Source organism: Pleurodeles waltl, chromosome 1_2 (genome assembly GCF_031143425.1).
Source record: "Pleurodeles waltl isolate 20211129_DDA chromosome 1_2, aPleWal1.hap1.20221129, whole genome shotgun sequence".
In the NCBI taxonomy this organism is placed as follows: domain Eukaryota; kingdom Metazoa; phylum Chordata; class Amphibia; order Caudata; family Salamandridae; genus Pleurodeles; species Pleurodeles waltl.
The window spans coordinates 851,721,880-851,735,840 of NC_090437.1; positions in this window are offsets into that span (position 1 = coordinate 851,721,880).

The following is a 13,961-nucleotide window of genomic DNA, read 5'->3' on the forward strand; positions in this document are numbered from 1 at the left end:
CTTGTGCTGGTGGTCCTCTCTAGCCCAGCGGGGCTTGTGCTGGCAGTCCTCTCTAGCCCAGCGTGGCTTGTGCTGGCAGTCCTCTCTGTCCCAGTGGGGCTTGTGCTGGTGGTCCTCTCTAGCCCAGCGGGGCTTGTGCTGGTGGTCCTCTCTAGCCCAGCGGGGATGATGGCGGTGGCCTCCTGGGCAGCGGGGATGATGGCTGTGGCCTCCTGGCCAGCGGGGATGACGGCTGTGGCCTCCTGGGCGGCGGGGATGATGGCTGTGGCCTCCCAGGCAGCGGGCATGATGGCGGTTTCCTCCGCCGTGCTGCTCTTCGCAGACTTTCCTGGTTTCTTGTGGACCTTCCCCACCTTGGAAGGTGTCCCAGCTGACTCCACACTCCCACCGGGACCCCTGGTAGAGTCTTTGGTGGCTGGAGTCTTCACCCTCTCCTGTCGGGCACTGGCCAACTTTTGATGCTTGACAGGTGGGGGACTGTTTGTGCTGTGGCTCAGTGCCACACTGGCTGCCCTGGGGCCGGTGCACTCCAGATTTCGGTGACCACAGGCACCACTGGTCCCGGAGATGTTGTGGCTGAGGTGCTAGTTCGGGACCTAGGAGACCGACGGGGTGGGGGAGGTGTGGGAAAGAGGTCAAGGTTGGACAGGAAAAGTTTTTGGGAGACACTGGGACGGGTAGCTGGGGGGGTTTGGGAGTGGAGGAAGAGGTTGTGGTTGTAGGAGGTGTTCGTTTGCTGACTTTGGGTGAAGGTGCATGCGTTGGAGGCTGTCGTAAGGTGGATGGCTGTTGGGTGGGTGTGTGCCTACGTTTGTGTATCTTGGGAGGTGGCATCACAGACACACTGGGAGAGGACACAGGGGACGTGTGAATGGTAGTGGGGTTGGTGACTGCACGTGAGCGGGTGTGCTGGTGGGTGTGCTGGTGATGGCAATAGTGGCTGTAGATGTAGTGCATGCAGGTGTGAGTGGAGACGAGACTGGGAGGGAGGAGGGAGACGAGGAGGAGGGGGACACAGTGGAGGCAGTGGATGTTGCTATGTCTGTATGTGTGTGATGCTTGCATGAGTGCCTGTGGGATGTGTGGTGCTTATATTTGCCTGAGCTTCCCTTGTGTGTTGACGTGTGTGCATGCTGGTCTGTAGGTGTGCTTGTGATAGGCTGGGGTATAGGGGATTGGGTCTGGGTGGAGGAAGTTGGAGGGGGGAGGCTAGACACAGGGACAATGGCTGCCATCAGTGCTGAGGCCAGAGTCTGAAAAGCTCGCTGAAGGGCCACCTTACCAGAATGAATGCCCTCCAGGAATGCATTGGTTTGTTGCAACTGCTTTTCAACACCCTGGATGGGGTTTGGGAGTGGAGGAAGAGGTTGTGGTTGTAGGAGGTGTTCGTTTGCTGACTTTGGGTGAAGGTGCACGCGCTGGAGGCTGTTGTGAGGTGGATGGCTGTTGGGTGGGTGTGTGCCTGCGTTTATGTATCTTGGGAGGTGGCGTCACAGACACACAGGGAGAGGACTCAGGGGACGTGTGAATGGTAGTGGGGGTGGTGACTGCACGTGAGCGGGGTGTGGTGGTGGGTGTGCTGGTGATGGCAGTAGGGGCTGTAGATGTAGTGCATGCAGGTGTGAGTGGAGACGAGACTGGGAGGGAGGAGGGAGACGAGGAGGAGGGGGACACAGTGGAGGCAGTGGATGTTGCTATGTCTGCATGTGTGTGATGCTTGTGTTAGTGCCTGTGGGATGTGTGGTGCTTATGTTTGCCTGAGCTTCCCTTGTGTGTTGACATGTGTGAATGCTGGTCTGTAGGTGTGCTTGTGATAGGCTGGGGTACAGGGGATTGGATCTGGGTGGAGGAAGTTGGAGGTGGGAGGCTAGACACAGGGACAATGGCTGCCATCAGTGCTGAGGCCAGAGTCGGAAAAGCTCGCTGAAGGGCCGCCTGACCAGAATGAATGCCCTCCAGGAATGCATTGGTTTGTTGCAACTGCCTTTTGACACCCTGGATGGCATTCAAAATGGTAGACTGCCCAACAGTGAGGGAGCTGAGGAGGTCAATGGCCTCCTCACTGAGGGCAGCAGGGGTGACTGGGGCAGGGGCTGAGGTGCCTGGGTCGAAGGTGATGCCCACCCTCCCGGGTGAGCGGGCACGGGACAAAGGTTGAGGGGCTGCTGGGAGGGCGGTGCTGGTAGGGGGGCAGCTGTACCTGTAGATGGTGGGACACAGATGTTGCCGCCACCAGAAGGGAGCTCCCATCAGAGGACGAGTCCGTGTCGCTGGTCTCAGCTCCTGTCCCCGCCGTGGAGCTCCCCTCGCCCTCCGTCCCACTGGTGAAGTCCGTAGTGTGGCCCTCCATGGCCATGTGGGATGCAGCCCCCTCGTGCTTCAGTGCCACTGCTCCTCCGCCTGATGATGCTAATGCACACAGAACAGGGAGACCACAAAAAGGGGGGGGCGACAGAAGAAAGACAAGTTGAGTGCATGCATTACCGCTACCGTTGGCAGACACGACAGACACAGAAGCCCCCTGCACTACGCCCGCTCTTGGGCTCCACTGTTCAATTCCTGGGAAATGGCCTACTAGGTTATGGACGACATCTGCACACATGGATGACACAGGGGCATGACTATGTGTACTTGGCACTCTACCGAGGTGGGGTGGAGTGCCATATGGCCTGCCTTTCGGACTGACCTTGCCTACGTAACTCTCCCTGGCCTAGAGAAACCCACAGACCACCTCCCCCACCCAGACACCTCCACTGCACGCAAAATCAGCAGGATGAGAGTGTACTCACCCCCTTGTGGCTGCTGTGATGCCCTCAAGCGCCCATCCAACTCCGGGTATGCCACCGCCAGGTTCCTGAACATCAGGGGGTCATGGTGCGACGGGCAACCCTCCCACGTTGGGAGGCCATCCCCAGCTAGGCCTCCGCCGTCTTCTTGCTCCAGCGGCGAATGTCCTCCCATCTTTTCCGGCAGTGGGTGCTCCGTCTGTGGTAGACCCCCAGGGTCCGGACGTCCTTGGCGATGGCACGCCAAATATCTTTTTTCTGGTGGGCGCTGACCTACATGAATTGTACAGGGGGAAGAGAAACTTATTACCAACTGCACCGTCACAGTCATTGGCCCCCATCCCTACCCTTGCCATGTGGCACATTCATTCACTGTCGTTTCATGCACACCGCAATCTCCCCCCCCTTCTTACATCCACCCCACTTCACACAGGCATACCCCATACAGCATGCTCCCAGTCTACTTACCTGTTTGTCTGGAGGACCGTAGAGTAGCGTGTACTGGGGGAGGACCCCGTCCACGATTTTCTCCAACTCCTCCGATGTGAAGGCAGGGGCCCTTTCCCCAGACACACGAGCCATTGTCTCTTCCAGACCGAGGTCACAGCAGTACTTGCAGTGTAGGTCCTCACCTGTCGAAGATCAGGTATCAAGTGATTGAACAGATAGAAAATGGCGGTCACGTCCAGGGCGGTGCGTACCGTCACCACCGGCATACATCATCATTGGCTCCTGGGACCCATAGGGTCCAATGTTAACCAATGCAGCATTGCGCCGCGGTCTTCGACCGCCTACCGCAACGGTGTACAACGCCAGCGCAGTTACCTCACATCCCATTGTCCCACTTTAGAGGTCAGACAGCCGCCATTTCAGGGGCCCACATGGCTTCATTTTTAACTGCGTCACACATCCCTAGGCCTGGACTCAACACACATACAGACCACTTTTTGGATTATGATTTGTGTTCTTTGTAAGCTGTGGATACGTACCTCTGAGTTGGTTGACTCTGTGCTCGCTGTTGTCCTTCATAGGCACCGTTCGCTGGGACATGTGAGGAGATGGCGGCATCCTCCGGTGTACCGACCGTAGGTGGAGCTGTCGACAATGGAGGAAAGACATGTGATCATCACCTACAGGCTTGACTGTGCCACAATCCAGGAACTGTGTACCCAGCTGGAGCCAGACCTGATGTCAGCTATCCGCCATCCCACAGGAATCCCCCCTCAAGTGCAGGTGCTGTGAGTGCTCCATTTCCTTGCAAGTGGGTCATTTCAAACAACAGTGGCCATAGCATCAGGGATGTCCCAGCCTATGTTTTCCAACGTGTTGTCCAGAGTGTTGTCTGCCCTGCTGAAACACATGCAGAGCTACATCATTTTCCCTCAGGTGGAGGATTTGCCTACAATGAAAGGTGATTTCAATGCCCTGGGACATATCCCCAACATCATAGGTGCCATTGATGGGACCCATGTGGCTTTGGCCCCCCGCAGGAGTGAACAGGTGTACAGAAACCGGAAGAGTTACCATTCCATGAATGTACAGATGGTATGTTTGGCAGACCAGTACATCTCCCATGTGAATGCCAAGTTCCCTGGCTCAGTGCATGACGCCTACATCCTGCGGAATAGCAGCATCCCTTATGTGATGGGTCAACTCCAGAGGCACCGTGTGTGGCTATTAGGTGAGCACCTGGAAGCAAGACAGTGGGAATGGTTGTCTGGGTCTGGGGATATCCCTACAGGTTAGTGTGTGTCTAACAGTTGTCCCTCGCCATTTGCAGGTGACTCTGGTTACCCCAACCTGTCATGGCTACTGACCCCAGTGAGGAATCCCAGGACAAGGGCAGAGGAACACTACAATGAGGCACATGGGCGTATACAGCGGATAATCGAGCGGACCTTCAGCCTCCTGAAGGCCAGGTTCAGGTGCCTCCATATGACAGGTGGATCCCTATTCTACTCACCAAAGAAGGTGTGCCAGATCATCGTGGCCTGCTGTATGCTTCACAACTTAGCTTTGCGACGACAGGTGCCTTTTCTGCAGGAGGATGGTCCAGATGGCGGTGTTGTTGCAGCTGTGTCGCCCTAAGTGGGAAGGGTATGCCCAGACGTGGGTCCCGTGCTTCCCATGCCACTGGATTCAAGCTAGCCTGGCTGATGAGGGGTGAAACCCCGAAACCGGTCCCAGGATGCTTGTTTCCAGTCCAGGGAAGACCTGGCCTAGCAGTTCGGGCTGGACTGTTCCCATGGGGAACAGGGTCAAGACTGATTTGCATATGGCTGGGTCCAAACTGGAATGGCATGGGCAGCAACAAAACAATGGATTAGGCCCAGATCACTGTACTGGGGGTGAAAGTTTGACAATGTTCAGCATTCCGTCCATCACTTGTTGTTTTTGCTTTGTCGCCCTAAGTTGGAAGGGTATGCCCAGACGTGGGTCCCGTGCTTCCCATGCCACTGGATTCAAGCTAGCCTGGCTGATGAGGGGTGAAACCCCGAAACCGGTCCCAGGATGCTTGTTTCCAGTCCAGGGAAGACCTGGCCTAGCAGTTCGGGCTGGACTGTTCCCATGGGGAACAGGGTCAAGACGGATTTGCATATGGCTGGGTCCAAACTGGAATGGCATGGGCAGCAAAAAAACGATGGATTTAGGCCCAGATCACTGTACTGGGGGTGAATGTTTGACAATGTTCAGCATTCTGTCCATCACTTGTTGTTTTTGCTTTGTCGCCCTAAGTGGGAAGGGTATGCCCAGACGTGGGTCCCGTGCTTCCCATGCCACTGGATTCAAGCTAGCCTGGCTGATGAGGGGTGAAACCCCGAAACCGGTCCCAGGATGCTTGTTTCCAGTCCAGGGAAGACCTGGCCTAGCAGTTCGGGCTGGACTGTTCCCATGGGGAACAGGGTCAAGACTGATTTGCATATGGCTGGGTCCAAACTGGAATGGCATGGGCAGCAAAAAAGCGATGGATTTAGGCCCAGATCACTGTACTGGGGGTGAATGTTTGACAATGTTCAGCATTCCGTCCATCACTTGTTGTTTTTGCTTTGTCGCCCTAAGTGGGAAGGGTTTGCCCAGACGTGGGTCCCGTGCTTCCCATGCCACTGGATTCAAGCTAGCCTGGCTGATGAGGGGTGAAACCCCGAAACCGGTCCCAGGATGCTTGTTTCCAGTCCAGGGAAGACCTGGCCTAGCAGTTCGGGCTGGACTGTTCCCATGGGGAACAGGGTCAAGACTGATTTGCATATGGCTGGGTCCAAACTGGAATGGCATGGGCAGCAAAAAAATGATGGATTTAGGCCCAGATCACTGTACTGGGGGTGAATGTTTGACAATGTTCAGCATTCCGTCCATCACTTGTTGTTTTTGCTTTGTCGTCCTAAGTGGGAAGGGTATGCCCAGACGTGGGTCCTGTGCTTCCCATGCCACTGGATTCAAGCTAGCCTGGCTGATGAGGGGTGAAACCCCGAAACCGGTCCCAGAATGCTTGTTTCCAGTCCAGGGAAGACCTGGCCTAGCAGTTCGGGCTGGACTGTTCCCATGGGGAACAGGGTCAAGACTGATTTGCATATGGCTGGGTCCAAACTGGAATGGCATGGGCAGCAAAAAAACGATGGATTTAGGCCCAGATCACTGTACTGGGGGTGAATGTTTGACAATGTTCAGCATTCTGTCCATCACTTGTTGTTTTTGCTTTGTCGCCCTAAGTGGGAAGGGTATGCCCAGACGTGGGTCCCGTGCTTCCCATGCCACTGGATTCAAGCTAGCCTGGCTGATGAGGGTTGAAACCCCGAAACCGGTCCCAGGATGCTTGTTTCCAGTCCAGGGAAGACCTGGCCTAGCAGTTCGGGCTGGACTGTTCCCATGGGGAACAGGGTCAAGACTGATTTGCATATGGCTGGGTCCAAACTGGAATGGCATGGGCAGCAAAAAAACGATGGATTTAGGCCCAGATCACTGTACTGGGGGTGAATGTTTGACAATGTTCAGCATTCCGTCCATCACTTGTTGTTTTTGCTTTGTCGCCCTAAGTGGGAAGGGTATGCCCAGACGTGGGTCCCGTGCTTCCCATGCCACTGGATTCAATCTAGCCTGGCTGATGAGGGGTGAAACCCCGAAACCGGTCCCAGGATGCTTGTTTCCAGTCCAGGGAAGACCTGGCCTAGCAGTTCGGGCTGGACTGTTCCCATGGGGAACAGGGTCAAGACTGATTTGCATATGGCTGGGTCCAAACTGGAATGCCATGGGCAGCAAAAAAACGATGGATTTAGGCCCAGATCACTGTACTGGGGGTGGATGTTTGACAATGTTCAGCATTCCATCCATCACTTGTTGTTTTTGCGTTGCAGCTGTGGAGCCTGTGGACAGTGAAGACGAGGAAGCAGAAGAAGAAGACATGGACAACAGGGACTCAGTGAACCAGCAACATTTCCAGTGAGACACAGGTAAGAATACAAACCTGCCTACTACATGTACTTTAACACTACTACCTCTCTACTGTCTGTCGTTTTCACCCAGTGTATGGTCACTGAGTTGTCACTTTCCCTTACGATTTCACAGATGTGTGTCCCACAGTGTGACTTCTGCTTTGATTCATCATGGACTAGAGCTGTGTGACATAGGTATGTTGACATTACAAATGAAAGAGCTTTTTACCACAGTAATTGCTAATACACTATTCCGAAATCACAGACTGACTCCAGATTGTTTTGTGCTTTAAGGGTGTTTATTTTAGTGCTCAATATTGGAGGGGGTAGCAAAATGGTGAGGGGTGATGGCGGAGGAATGTCCATGGCAGAGTCCAGTCTATTAGTCTCACAGGTGCATTGCCCAAATGGGCATAAGAAGTGGATCTGGGGCAGTTTAAGGATGGCCAGGGTGACAAAGTGGGACAGAAGGATGACATTCAGGGTGGTCTCATTTCTTTGCGGGGGTCTTGGCATCGTTCTCTGTCTTTGTCCTGGATCTCAGGGACCGTTTGCAAGGTGGTTCTCCCTCTGCAGGGGTGGGGTGCTGGTGTGGTGGTCCTGTGGCGGTGCCTCCTGTCCATTAGTGCCAGCGGAGGTGGTGGGCAGTTCATTGTCCAGGCTAGTGTCAGGGGCCCCTCGTAGAGCCACAGTGTCCCTCCTGGTGTTGAGTACTTCCTTCAGCACCCCTACGATGGTGCCCAGGGTGGAATTGATGGCTCTGAGTTCCTCCCTGAAGCCCAAATACTGTTCCTCCTGCAGGCACTGGGTCTCCTGGCCAGTACCATTGCCATCGTCTCCTGGGAGTGGTGGTAGGCTCCCATGATGTTGAAGAGGGCCTCGTGGAGAGTGGGTTCCCTTGGCCTGTCCTCCCCCTGTCACACAGCAGCCCTCCCAGTTCCCCTTTGTTCCTGGGCCTCCGTCCGCTGGACCATGTGCCCACTGCCCCCAGGTCCCTGTTGTTGTTGGGGTGGTGGGTTAGCCTGGGTTCCCTGTAGTGGTGGACACACTGCTGATTGACGTGTCCTGGGGACGGAGGTATGGGCCCGATGGGTGGGTGCTGTGCTGGTGTTTCCAGAGGGGGGAAGCTCTGTAGTGGCCTGTGACTGTGTGAGGGGAACCGACTGTCCCGAGGTCCCCGATGGGCCGGGCTGGTCATCTAGATCCAGTTGGACAGAGGTGCTGTCATCACTGTGGGACTCTTCTGCTGGTGGTGTGGACATGTGTGGACCCTCCTGTCTGGTGACGTTGGGTAGGGGTCCTGCAGGGGTATAAAAGGATGTTTATTACATCTGTGTGTGGCATGGTGTGCAATGGGTGGGTGACTGTGTACCCCAGTGCTTGCATTCCTGTGTGGGACCTTGTGTGATGATGTTTTAGGGGGGTGTATGGGTATGTGCAGTGGACATGCTTTAGTGATGTGTGCCCATGCTTTGTTGTTGCATGCAGGGCTTGGTGTTGGGATGGGTGGTTTGTGATGTTGGGACATTTGTGAGGGGTTGGAGTGATGGGGTGAGGGTGGGGGTATGTGATGGCATGCAGGTAAGGTGGGGGATGCAATAGTTAAGATTTGACTTACCAGAGTCCATTCCTCCAGCTACTCCTGCGAGGCCCTCAGGATGCAGAATCGCCAAGACCTGCTCCTCCCATGTTGTTAGTTGTGGGGGAGGAGATAGGGGTCCCCCGCCAGTCCGCTGAACCACAAGGTGGTGTCTGGAGACCACGGAACGCACCTTCCCCCGTAGGTCGTTCCACCTCTTCCTAATGTCATCCCGATTTCTTGGGTGCTGTCCCACTGCGTTGACCCTGTCCACTATTCTTCGCCATAGCTCCATCTTCCTTGCAATGGAGGTGTTCTGCACCTGTGATCTGAATAGCTGTGGCTCTACCCGGACGATTTCCTCCACCATGACCCTGAGCTCCTCCTCTGAGAACCTAGGGTGTCTTTGCCGTGCCATGGGGTGGTGTGGGTGATGTGTGGGGTGGTGTGTGGGGTGATAAATGTGCTGATATGTAGTGGTGTGTTGTGTGAGGTGCGTGGAAGTTATGTGGGTGATGGTGTTGTGTACCTGTGGATGCTAGTATTGTTGATGTGGTGTCTCTCTCTGGCCTTCTCTCAGTAATTGTGGTCGTAGGGGTTTGTGGGTGATGTGGGTGTGTGTTTTATATTGTATTGGGTGTGTAGGAGTGGTGTGTGTATGTGTATCAGGTGTGTGTATTTGGAATTGTCCAATGTGGCTGTGTTTTGGAGATGTGTGTGTATTTTGAGCGTGGAGGTGTATACCACCAATGGAATACCGCAGTTAAAAGACTGCTGCTTTGATTAATGGGTTGTGATAGTGTGGGCGTATTTCTGTTGGCGTGACAGTGTCGGTTTTGTTTTCGCCAGTTTATCACTGACCTTTGGTGTGGCGGGATAGTGTGGGTGTCTGAATATTGGCGGATTCCGTGCTGTGGGTCATAATAGCTGTGGCGGAATTCCGTGGCCGCGGCGGTGTGTTGGCGGTCTTCTGCACGGCGGTAAGCGGCTTTTAAAGCTAATGTTGTAATTATCGCCAGAGTGATTTAGAGAAAGAGACTGACAGAGAAGAAGTGAAAACGAGAGAAAGGAAAGGTTTTTCAGGCTTTGATAAATGACATACTTAGATTGAGATATTTTAGGAAAAATGTAAAAGAAAAATCCATTTGTCAATTAAAAAGAGTGAGATCACCTTTCAATATGTACCTTAATTATTTGAAGTTGAAAATAAATTATAGAAGGTAAATGATTACTGGATCACCCAGACTAAAACCCTCACATTTCAGTGTGAGGGTCTGTGTCCTCAACCACTAGGCCACAGGTGTCTCCTTACATTGCAGTGTCCAGATATAACTATGACATTCACCACAAAGATTTGCAAGAGAAAAAGATGTAAATGTTCCATCACCAGGAAAGTTTAACAGTCAAAACACTAATAAATAAGCGGACACACTACCATGAGATACCAAGTTTAGAACCTTCAACCTACTCAGGGACCGTCCAAGAGCTTTACCATTAGGCTAGAAGCGCATCTGCTCTGCTGGGTAGCAAAACATAACTATAACATTCAAACCGATCATCTTGCTAGTGTGACACTTCAAAGTTATTGTATGGAGAGACCACTGCAATAACAATCTCTCTCTCTCTCTCTTCCTCTTTTATCCGTATATGGGTTAGCTTATCGTTACCTTATGGGACGAGTTATAACTGCTTGAGATAACTATAACTATCACTGCTGAATTTCTATGGTTTTGTGTGAGTAAATTCAGAACCTAACTATAATGTCCCTGTAACATATATTTTTTTTTAAAGTGAATCTCTATGGTTTATTTAATTCTATTTCCTAACTATAATGTACGTGTAACCTTTATTTTTTCAAGAGTGAATTTCTGTGGTTTATTTAATTCTATTTCCCAACTATAAAGTCCCTGTAACCTTTGTATTTTTCAGTGAATTTCTATGTTTTTTTTACTATAAGTAATTTTAGTGACTTTACATTAATCCAACCACCAACTCGCATGGCCTTCGTGCGAAGCGGTAGTTGGCTGCAGGGTCTGGCCTGGGGACAGGCCTTGCACCCAATCCCCTATAAGAACCAAATCCCTTGCAGAACCCCCTCCATTTCACTCCATGAGCCCCAGAAACCATCACCTCCCCGGGGCTTAAATTAACAAAATGAGGGGGTCCGCACTGCCCCCTACTGAGGCTTGAATATGCCCCTGGGGACCACTGTCTCTCTGAGCCTAAATTGCAATAAATGTAGGGGTCTGCGCAGACACCCTGGGCCCTGGGGACCACCAACTCCCAGGGGCCAAGTAGAAAATTAAAATGTGCACGGGACAGAGATGAAAGCTCTGCTGTTTGACAATGGGACCTGCTTTAAAGGACCAGCTGTGAAACAGCAGAGTGTTTGCTTTAGCTTGGCTGCAGCAAACAGCTATGTCCCGAATGTGGGCACCCGGTACATAGCAGGAGCCGGCCCTGGTGGGTGGCAGTCCCCAGGGCCATCTGTTGCTCCAAGAGGGAGGCAGTGCAGCCCTCCTCCAACAATGGCATAGCCCTGATGGGCGTGGACCCTGGGGATTGGGGGTCCCATAAGGACCCACTTTCTTTTTTTGAAGATTTCCCCCAGGGGTGGTGGGCCCCGGAGCAGCAAGGGGGTGCGCTCCCCCTGAAAATAAATTGCTTTTCGCTCCAGGGGTTGGTGGTTCCCAGGGCACGAGGAGGCCAGGCACCCCCATTTATTAAGTTGCTAACCCCTGGGAGTTTCCAGCGACCGGGTCTGTAGAGGAGGCCATTGGGTCTCCCCCACTTACTAAAAAACATTTTTGCCCCGGATGGTGGTTCCCGGGGCAGCGGGAGTGCCACGTGCCCCCCCCAAAAATAAATAGCTTTTTGCCCCAGGCGGTGGTGGTTCTCAGGGAACAGGGGTAGCAGCCCCCCACTTTAAATAAAGTGTAGCACTGGAGGTGGTAGACTTTTGGGTGCGGGGGCCCCAGGCCCCCCACATTTATTAGGTTGATAGCCCCGGAGAGTTGGTGGTCCCCAGGGCTGTGGGGAAGGCCATCGGGCCTCCCCCACTTACTAAAAAATATTTTTGCCCTAGGGGGTGGTCCACTGGATATGGAGGCGCGCCCTGCTCTTATTCGCCCCAGGAAGGTGGTGGTCCCTGGGGCATATTAAAGCCCAAGGAAGGGGCCCTATGTACCCCCCTCCTCTGTGATGCCCCCGGGACTTGGCCCACCACAGGGCAATTGGGAAAAAAATGGGAGACATTGTTTTTTTTTTAAATGTCGGAAAAATATGGGGCTCCATCCACATATTTCTCCAGATATTTCTTTTTTTTTAAAAAAAAGCTTTTTAGCTCTGGCGGGGTCCCAGCACTTAAGAGCAAAGGGGTCAGGGTGAATCTACCCTGGCCCCTTTTATTTTTTTTGTCTTTTTTTTCTGGGACTAGGTTGAAGCTGAGTCATAAGATGGCTGCCAACACTTCCTTGCTGCAGTGTTGGCAGCCAATCAGATATCAGCACAGGGACAATTAGATCCTGCGGAGGAGTCGCTTCCCTATACATCTACATAGTTTGGCCTTAAATTTCTCTGAAACTACTGACTGGATTTGCTCCAAATCACAAAAAGCATGATCTGCATAATAGAATCTAGCTTCGTGCCAAATTTGTGTAATTCCGTTCAGTGGTTCGGGCTCTAGGTGTGTTTAAAGGTCCTATGGAAAAATGAATAGGAAAAACACGTTTTAGGACCTCCCCTTTTCTCTGCCCGCTTGACAGATCACTCCAAAATTTTCAAGACAGAAGTTGAAGTTAGCAAAGAATAAGTTTTGAAAATTTCTTTAAGATTCATCAAGCGGTGACAAAGTTATAGGCAAAACAAAAAACATTCTTTCAATAGAAACTAGGTCCTCACTATAACTATCTATTGGAGACTGCCACTAGGTAATATATATATATATATATATATATATATATATATATATATATATATATATATTTATTTTTTTTATTTTTTTTCACTAAAAACAAAGGGTAAAGAAATATTATATGATGAGGTGAATATGTCAGTGACAATATTTGAACTCAAATAAAACGCGAAAATAAAACACAGAGATTTACCAGTAGAGATTAATATAAATTGCTTATGACCTCACATATTACATAACTCATGCCATGTTCTATGACATCATTTATGACATCACTGATGACATCTCAAATGGCATCACTGATGACATCATTTAAAGAGTGTGTTGATTTGCTTTACAGCTTACATAGTGGTGGGTAACTACCAGATTACCCTTATATCCTATTTTCTACAGCCTGTGTTCAGCTAATAGGTGTCAATGTTTAAAAAGTTCATGTGCTTCTAATGCGTCACAAGGGTGTAGAGGTATCATTATTCTAATGAGACTACTGGATTTGAGCGGCAGAATCGCCTGCGGGGTGAGAGACTGAGTCTAACCCACTACAGGTGACACCTGTTGCCCCAATCCGGGATTTTCTCTGGCTAACTAGCAGTGCCTTATCTCTACCCAAGAGCAGGGATGATTGGGCAACGGAGCGCATGACACAAGTGATTCCTCAAGGAAGTCGTGGTCACTCAGATCTCATCCATTTCTCTCAGTTACATTAGTCTCACATATACAAGGACAAGCAGTGGCAATATATGTTTCAATAAGGTTTCTAATGAAGCAACTGTATCTTAGATTCTAAAGCATGTACTACAATAACCAGGAAGCTAAAGCATGACAGGAGTAAGATTGTGACAAGGAGAGTAAATCATAGAAATAACGTTACCATATTGTCACTAGAGTCAATAGACTAATTCCAACCTATGCTATATTAGAGCACAGCATGTTAAGCTCTAGTTCTGCCCTTCAGGTTCCCCTGGAAAGACTTCATCCCCCATACCTGAGTAAAGGCCTGAAGTCTGCATAAGCAGCTGTAGAGAAGCGTTCAGCAATCAGCATACAGTCGTGGTCATCTGGCTGGAATCTCCCTCTAATGTGTATGGGACAGTACAGCTGATATTCTGAGAAAATGTCCCTACATAAGGATGTGCATCTTTCTATGAATACCAGAGATAAAGCGTTACCACGTTTACCGACAACCTTGAGAAAAGCACAGAGTGAACAAAATGTCTTGTTTAAGTACGCTTTGCTGGCCTGGGCAAAGAACAGCC